Raw genomic sequence first — 9,493 nt, 5'->3', positions numbered from 1 at the left:
AGAGAATTAATTCAGTGGGCTAGCCTGGTGGCTCAGACGGTGAAGAATCTGCCTGCAATGCTGGCAATCTAGGTTTGATCCCCAGGGAGGGAAGATGCCCTGGAGAAGGGAACGGCAACCCACTCCAGAATTCCATGGACAGAGGAATCTGATGGGCTATAGTCCATGGGGCCGCAAAGAATCAGACATGACTGAGCAGCTCACACACACACACACACAGTCAGCAAAATATCTGTTAAATAGCACTTAGAGTACTAGAGTTAGTATTGTTAATTCATGTGCCAAAGTTTTTCATGCCCTCATAAGATCCAGGGGGTGTATCAGGTTTCCAATCTATAATCTCAAACCAAAGATATTTTTTAATTACCTCATATAATAGCACCATCAAATTAAGGGTAATGGTAGGGAAGCCCATCATTCACAAATGAGAATTCCCAAACTGAAGAACTTTGATTAAAAAAAAATGCGTTCATGGAAAGCAAAATTCAATGTTAGGCATAAGCACGTGTTAAGAAAATAAGCAGCTTGTGGTTTATATAACGTGTTAGAAACGTTACTGTATACTGACATCCACCTACTCTTTCCTTATAGCAGGGAATCAAGGCAGTTATTCAGTTGCTAAGTCGTGCCCAACTCTGTGACCGCATGGACTGCAGCATGCCAGGTTTCCCTGTCCTCCGCCATCTCCTGGAATTTGCTCAGGCTCATGTATATTGAGTCGGTGATGCCATCCAACCATCTCATTTTCTCTTTTTGTCCCCCTCTTCTCTTTTTGCCCTCAGTCTTTCCAAGTATTGGAACCTCATTGGGTCTTTTCCAGTGAGTCAGTTCTTCGTATCAGGTGGCCAGAGTATTGGAGCTTCAGCATCTGTCCTTCCAATGAATATTCAGGAATCAAGGCAGTAGTTTTTCATAAATAAGGTTAACTTACATTAGAGCAAAAGAAATTCATCAGAAAGTTTGTTCTGGGTGTTGGATAACTTGGGTGAGAGCGTAGGGGAAGATGAACTTCTGATCTGAACCCATCACCCATTGTTTTCCTTTCTCTTTAAATGGCCTGGAAAGATGACCTCTAAGGTCCTTATGGTCTCTCAAAGTGAATGGTTCCAGTTCTGGTTTCTTTATCATTGATTCCTTATATAAATTAACAATTTTTAGGGAATACATCAAAATATCCTGGAGTTCCCTGGTTAAACTGTCAGATGATATAACTTTTTATTGTAGGAAGCTATATTGAGAGGCCCAGATACACTGTGTCATCTGCATAAGTCAGAAGGAAGACCAGACACGTAAGAAATGTCCTAATTTGACCAAGTAGTAATCTTATGAAAAGATAGAATCATTTTAATAGGATGAGTTCTATTTTGAATGGTTCTGACTGTGCTTTTAGAATCATTTTAAAAAATATTTTTATCTTTTTCTACAGACTTTCAGCCCACATGTTTCAGAATATCCTATTGATGGAGTTATTTCACTCAGTGTATATTTTAGAAAAAGAACAGAGTGGTCTCGTATGTCTTTCTGATAGTCATTTATGGATAACACTCCTGACCCCCACTCCCTACCAATACCCAAGTGCCATGTAGGAATTCTTCCATATGTTGTAAATATCTCAGCATTTTGCTGATTGGAAAAGCAGTATTTTTATACATAGCTTGCAGGTAAACCACGGAGCCTTGTGCATTTGATGCGTGTTAAAATTTATGGAGCATTAAGATAGAGCATGTGTAGCACATAAATAATGTTAATCGTGTCCCTTGAGAGTGAACAAGTCAAGATTAGATCTTGCCATTCACAGATTTTGAAAATACTCATGTTTAGCCAAAATCAGTTCGTTTAATTGGACACTGTTTTTCAATGAAATAGTACCTGTTCAATTTCCTTGTATGTCTCAGAGTCAGAAGAAATGAGGCTTTCTCTCAACTCTAGAACATTCAGACTTCCTTTTATTCCTTTGATCAGCCTTTTAAACAAGCATTACAATAAGTTACTTAATTCTCTTGTTGTGAGATACCTTGGAATATATATGTATTGATTGCAATTTAAGAAAATAAAGCTTGCAAGCAGACCTTTTTCTCTTTCGAAACACCATTGCTTTCTGGAGGCAGAAATTTTACTTTCGAACTGGAAGATTATAGATCCAGGCAGTTTTATACCCGCAGTGTATGCAAGTTACATATAGCTTGCCTCTACAGATAATCATGTTTTATTTTTGTGTGAATTTTAGAAACTGTTTTCAGGGTACAAAGATTGGCAAGGAAAATACAGTAAGTCTGATTTACATATATTATCTTTCAAAATCTTGTGGATTTTTTTGAGGCGTGAAGAACAGGCAGTGATGAGTTTTATTCTGAATGCCTTGATTCTAAACTCATTCTCAACTCAGATTTTACCAATTAGTTATTGCTCATTTGTCACCTAAAAAATAGAAGGTAATGACTTTTTGTTTGCTGCTGTCTCTGTAAGCTTCTTGAGGCAGGGACCATGTTTATTTTTCTTATATTCCCTTTAACACCTCTCCTGGTGCCTCACCATATAGAAAGTACCTGATAAATATTTATTGGTTGAGTGACTGGAGAACACTTCTTAAAACTCTAAATCTGTCCAGAACGTCAAAGATATAGGTGGGGTGGGGGAAAGTGTCCCTGCCAGGTGATCTCAGGTGTATTTAGGTATGTGGAGCTGATGCTGAGATTGGGTCTGCACCTTCCTTGGGAGAAATTTGGACCTCACCTGGAAGGTGACAACAGAATGCCCAAGGCAGCTCCCTCTTCTGTTGTCCATTTCCAATTTTGCCTTCTTTGAACCAGAGCAAACCATGTAGGGAAGTAGGTGGTCTCTATAAGTCCTGTTGTGTCCCTTTTGTCCCCCTAACTTCGTGAACACTAACCCAGTGGCCTCTGATGCCTTGATAGGGGACTCTCCAACCTGGAAGCTGACCCTGCCTTGACCAGCTTGGGCCCAGACTATGCACTACTCTTCCCCTGTGACCCTCAGATAGTCCTGCTCTCCCTGTCTTTTTTTCTCTCCTAAGAGGTAGGAAGCTTCCTCTAGTAGAACGTTGTCAGGAAAGGCATTCCTCTGGGGAGTATAGAGCAAAATCCCTCAGGATGCTCTTAGGGCTGTTTTTGTCTTGAAGATTTGATGCATTTATCTAAATGTTTATTCCAGCTTCTAGAAACAGTTGTGTTGTCTTGATTTGTAGCTGCCAGTCCATCAGGGCCCAGGAGGCTTGAGGTGTTGAGCTGAACAGCTTAATTGCTGTAGGCATAGAAGAGTCAACTAATTAGACTTAGGGTAGGGTATTTGTATTTAACAATCAAATGATTTTCAAATCATTAATAGAATTATCGAAGAGTAGTAAATTATGTGACTGAATTTATTCGACTAAGCCTCAAAATGATATTAAACCTATGTATTAGGTGAGAACTATTATGTCCTTTTCAATTATTAAAATATGATTCCTTTATGGTCAGTATAGCACAGAGGAAAGAACAAAATTTTGGCCTGGTCACAGGACATTTGTTGTCCGTTGAAACTTTAGGTAAGCTAATCTGAGTTGGTTTGTCATCTATGAAATGGGTATCATAGATCTGCCTACTTAAATAACACCTGATAAAATGTCAGACAGTAATAAGCATCCAAGAAATAACTGTTATTCACTGCTTGATTTCAATCTTCTTTCCATGTAATTCGGGCTTCCCTGGTGGCTCAGAGGGTTAATCGTCTGACTGTAATGTGAGAGACCTGGGTTCAATCCCTGGGTCGGGAAGATCCCCTGGAGAAGGAAATGGCAACCCACTCCAGTACTCTTGCCTGGAAAATTCCATGGGCAGAAGAGCCCAGTAGGCTACCATGTAATTCACAGTCTTGATAGCTTCTGAAATACCAGGTTTTTAGGCGAAATGAGGTTAAAAGGAACCTCAAGAGGAGCCCTAAAGAAGTTATACATAAAATACTACTTTCCTCAATAATTGAGTGCCTGCTTTGTGCCGGACAGTTCTAGGTGCTGACATTCAGCAGTGAACAGACAAAACCCTTTACCTGATGGAGTGGACATTACAGTTGAGAGAAACAATATAAGTAAAATACATAGAATATTTGTGATAACTACTGAGGAAAAACAGAGGAAGGGTAATGATTTGATGTTTTTCGGGTTAAAAGAGTGATACAGATTAATAGTACTATGCGTGTGCTAAGTTGCTTCAGTCGTGTCTATTGTGTGACCCTGTGAACTGTAGCCCACCAGGTTCCTCTGTCCATGAGATTCTCCAGGCAATAGTACTATAAAATATTACCATTAAAAGAACATCACAAATGAGCAATAGATGAACTAATAAAGATGCATAATGACAAAACTAATCATATTCTGCCATATCATTTCACTCTCTCCTCCCTTGTAGCAGCCTGATATATCTGTCTTTATCCTTTAATCACACAGATATGTATACCCAAATATTACAGGGTGTTGTCTTTTTCTGCAGCTTTCTAAAATGTGATGTGTATTGTGAGCCCCTTACAAGTCTGGACATATATACATCTCTTTTAAATTCCTTAATATACATACACAGTTTTATATAAATGAGATTTTTTAGTGTGTCACTTTGCTTTAAATGGGATTGTGTATATCCTCAGCATCTTTTCTCATTCAGTAATGGATGATGAAAATCCCTCCAGGTGTGTCTTTCAGCTCTTACTCTTTTTAATGCTGCGTAATACTGTATGATGATGAAGACATTATTAAACCTCTTCCACATTGATTGGCATTTACTTTGTGAGCAGATTTTAGCTGTTACGGTCATTGTGCCTGCGTGCATATTCATGACCGTGATATTTCACTTCTATGGAATAGATTCCCTGGAGTAGAATTGCTGGGCCAAGGGAATATGTAGATTTAAAATTTTAAAATAGATATTGACAGGTTGTTTCCCAAAATGCCTGGACAGTTTATATTTCCATAAGTAAATGTATGAAAATACTCTTACCCTTTATACCCATTAGCAATTTTTTTTAAAAAGGAAAAATAAAAGCCTGGTGGTGGGTATAGTGATTTCTCAGTGTTATTTTATTTGCATTTTCAATACTACTGTAAATCTGGACAATTTTCCATATGTTCTTTGGTCATTTGGATTTCACTCATAATTAAATGACCTATTATACTGCTGCATAACAAATTACCACAAATCTAGCAGCTTAAAACAGCACCCACTGATTATCTCACATTTCTGTGGGTTTGAACTTCTTTCAAAGCAGGCTTTGATTGGGCTCTCTATTTAGTTCTCAATAAGGCTGAAATAAAGGTTTGTGCCAGTCTGGGCTTCTAACTAAAGGCTCTGGGGGAGAATACATTTCCAAGCTCATTGATGTTGGCGGAATTCCATTCTTTGGAGTTGTAGTATGGTGTGGGATGGAGGTCAAGTGTTGTTATCAGCTCCTAGAAGCTTCCCTCCAGCCCTTGCACATAGTCCCCTCCGTCTTCAAAGCTTGCAGGCATTCATCAAATCCTCCTGCTTTGACTCTCTTTGTTTTCTGCTACCAGTCATAGAAGACACCTCTTTTAAAGGACTCATGTGACTAAGTTAGGTCCACCCAGAAAATGTATATTAAAAAATATATATATAATATATATTTAAAATCTATGTTAAAATGACCTTTCTGTATGTTAAGTTCAACTTGTTAGTATCCTTAGTTATATCTGCCAAGTCTCTTTGCCCTGTAAATGTAGCATTATCATAGGAGTAACACCAGGGGCAGAGATCATGGGGACCAGCTAAGAATTCTGCCTACCATAAGGATGTATATGTATATTTTATTTATAACTTTCTATTCATTTTAATTTTTATTCATATTTTTGCTTATGGTTCTATTGTGTTTAGCTTTTCATATATTAAACCTTCCTATTCTTGGTTGCAAACATTTTTTCCTAACTCTTATTAGCTGTCTGTTAACCACATTAAAAAGTACTTTTTCCATAGAAAATTTAGCCATTTGGATTTCATTCTTAAGGTGAATTGTGTATTTGTATTTTTAAATTCACATTTAAAATTTTAACTCATTTTTTTCATTTTTAGCATTTTGCCCATATTTTCATTGTCTTTTTTTAGAAAAATTGTAAGTGCTGTTTATTATATATAAACTCTTATTTGCAAATTTTCTCCAGATCTATAATTTTTCTGTTGACCATGTTTATAATATTTTTCCCATTCAAAATTTTATATTAGTATATATCCAAAATATTATTTTAGTTTTCAAAATATAAGCACTTGTGAATATATTTATAAACATTTTGAAGTATTCTGTATTGTTTAAGGTCTTCACCCCTGGATGGGTTGTGTAGTCTCCTGGAATGACTTGTGCATTTTATTTTTGGTTTTTGTTGTTAATGTTTTTTGTGTTTGTCTTTGCTCCATTTGGAATTTATTTCTGTATAGAATGCAAGCTATAAGTACAACTTTCTTCCAAGTGAGTTGCCAGTTGTCCCAGCACCTGTTATTAAACTATCTTTTCCCAATGAATTGAAACACTAATTTTGTCATATATTAAATTTTCACATATGATAAGATTTATTTCTCAATATGCCATTCTGTTTCACTTCTAGTTCTCTTTACATATAGCAATAGCATATGGATTCAGTCACAGTGGCTTCTATTCTATTTGTGAACAATGGTTTTATAAAATGATCAGGCAGAGCATTCTCCCATCCATGCTCTGCCTACTGTTCTTTGTCTACGTTTCTTGGCCATTTGAAGTTTGTGATCATTTTAAATGATTAGGAGTAAAATAACATTAAATTTTCAGATTAATTTTGGGAAATTTGACATATGATATTGTCTAAGAACTAATCATTTTCTGTTTGCTCAGATCTTGTCTATATCTGTAGTAAGATTTGAAGTTCTCTTCATTTAAATCTTGTGTCATTTTTATTAAATATTCTTGTTTGTTAGCGTTTTGGTCATTACTGTGAATGGTCATGTAAATGGATTTTTTACTCCATTTCCTTTCTAAAGGAGCATTATAAATAAAGAGGCTTGTTTTTTTTTTTTTTCCTGTGTACTTATCTGGTATATAACAAATTTATTATATATACTTAGGAAATTTTCTCATTAATTTCAGCAATTTTCACGAGAGTCTCTTGGATTTTTAGAAATATAATGACACTCACAAAAATAATACAACTTGTTTTTTGTGATGTTTGACAGATTATTTTCTAGAATCTTTATTGTCTAGAAATTCCATCATAATGTTGAGTGATACTGGTGACAGACAGACATCTCTGTCATTGTTTTTAGTTGAAATAGTTTGAGTCTTTAATTATTTAGAATATTTGTGTTGCTACTTATAATAAATAATCTTTATCTTATTTAAATATATTATTTCCTGTTTTATCAAGAGATTTTCTTAGGTATGACTGCTAAGTTTATCCAATGCCTTTTTAGCATCTTTTGATGTGATCATGTGTTACTTTCCTTCAGTCTGTTGACTAGATGGATTATGCGTGGAGTTGCTGATATTAAACCACTCTTGTCTCCTTGTAATAAAGCCTGCTTGGTCATAATGTGGTATTCTTTTCTTATAAATCACTATTCTAGTTGCTAATCTTGTATTTTAGAACTTTAGCATGAATATTCATAAGTGTGGTTGTCTATAGATTTCTTTAGTGGATTATTTTATTAGATGTAAAAAATTATACAGATTGACAAAATATGGGAGTAATCAGAAGGTTTACTCACTGCTGGTAAGAATTCAAATTTATTCAAATACAGTTTCCAATTAGAAAACCATTTGGCAGAATCTACTGAAGTGGAAATAATTCCTACCATGGAATCTAGTAATTGTGTTTCTAGGCATACACCCAATAAAATGCATATATGCAAAGGTATGTTTTAGAATGTTTATAGCAACGGTATTAGTAATAGCCTCAAACCTGAAACTACCTAAAAGATCATCCACCTGTAGAATGGGTAAATGCATTTTTGTGTATTCATACAATGGTATATGAGACAGTGAGAACAGTTTGTAACTATGTGCAACATATGGATGAATTTCAGAAGCAGCATGATCAGCCTAAAAAGCCAGATATAAAAGAATGCTATATGCTCTCCTTCATATAAAGTTCAAAAACAGGCAAAACTAATCTATGCTGTTAGAAGTCAGGAAAGTGGTTATCCTCAGTGGGAGGTAGGTAAGAGAGGAGACACTGTGAGAAGGGAAGTCTGAGGGTGACTTAGCATGCCAGAAATGTTTTGTTTCTGCTTCTGGATGCCTGTTTATGGTGGATTGTTTAGTTAATGAAAATTCATCTAACACGCTTACATGTACGTTTTTCTGTATGTGTGTGTTTTTTGTATATATACTTTAGAATAATACTATTTCATAAAATGAATTGGGGAGTTTTCACCTTTTTCTATAGTTTAGAATCATTTAAATAAGAGGTCACTAAAATTGCCTGTTAAAGATCAGATGGAACTTGACAGAAATCCCAAGGCCTTTTTTTTTATTGTGTAGGACTGTCTCATGTCTTTTGCCTCCCTAGCCCTTGGCTGTATACACAGATATTAAGGTTTATTGCTCACCCCTATTTCCTTCAGCTTTCTTTATTTCTCTTTAGATTGAAGTCTCTGTCCTAATTAGTATCTTGTTTAGTTTTTAGTCTTTTCCTCAGGTGGGGTAATTTAATCTCTGAATGTCTGATAAGCCACAAATCTTTTTTCATCCTAATAGGTAAGTGATGTCTTGATTAGGTGTAGTACTTGGGATTGTAGATCTCTTTGTCCAGTGGCCTAAAAAACATCGTATTCTTAGTGTTGCAGTTGAGACGTTTGATGCTAGCCAGGATCTTTTTGCTTCAGATGTCACTTGCTCTTTTTGTCTGGAAGTGATTTTTTTAAAGTTCTGGTTAAGGAATTATTTTTGACCTATGACTTGAGATATTTTTCCACTTTCAGGCCTCTAATTCACGTCTCACACATGCCCCTTTTCCTTTCCTTTTGTTTCTTAAGTTTTCAGAACTATCCTGTGTGTGTTTGCTGTCATTAAATCTACTTACATGGACCTCATTATTTTTTCAAGTTGCCCACAGTCCTATTTCATGGAAAACTTTCTCTGATTGTTCTGTTGGTTTTCTCACCATCTTTGATAATCTGGCTTCTTGTATGTTACTGTTTGTTCATAGGGGCCAGCTGCTAAAAATTGTGTGTTCCAGAACTGGTGGGATACATGGCAATCTCTGGTCTGAGGACTGGTTGTTTGGAAGCAGATGCGCTGTCAGTGTTCTCTGAAAGCTGGGGAAGTCTCTCTGTGCCTAAGTTTCCTCATAGCTCTTCGTGCTTTGGAGACATATAGAGGACTCACTTCATCTCTTAGCTTTTTCCCAGCCCTTTGGGGATTAGGATGATTAGTTATGCTTGGGCATAACTGGGCAATGTCAGTTGCCATGTGAATCACAAATTGTTAAGCTGCCCTACATATATATATATATAATATTAATATTATA

The sequence above is a fragment of the Capra hircus genome, chromosome 11 (genome assembly GCF_001704415.2).
Source record: "Capra hircus breed San Clemente chromosome 11, ASM170441v1, whole genome shotgun sequence".
Lineage (NCBI taxonomy): Eukaryota > Metazoa > Chordata > Mammalia > Artiodactyla > Bovidae > Capra > Capra hircus.
Note: the sequence above shows the minus strand (reverse complement) of the source record.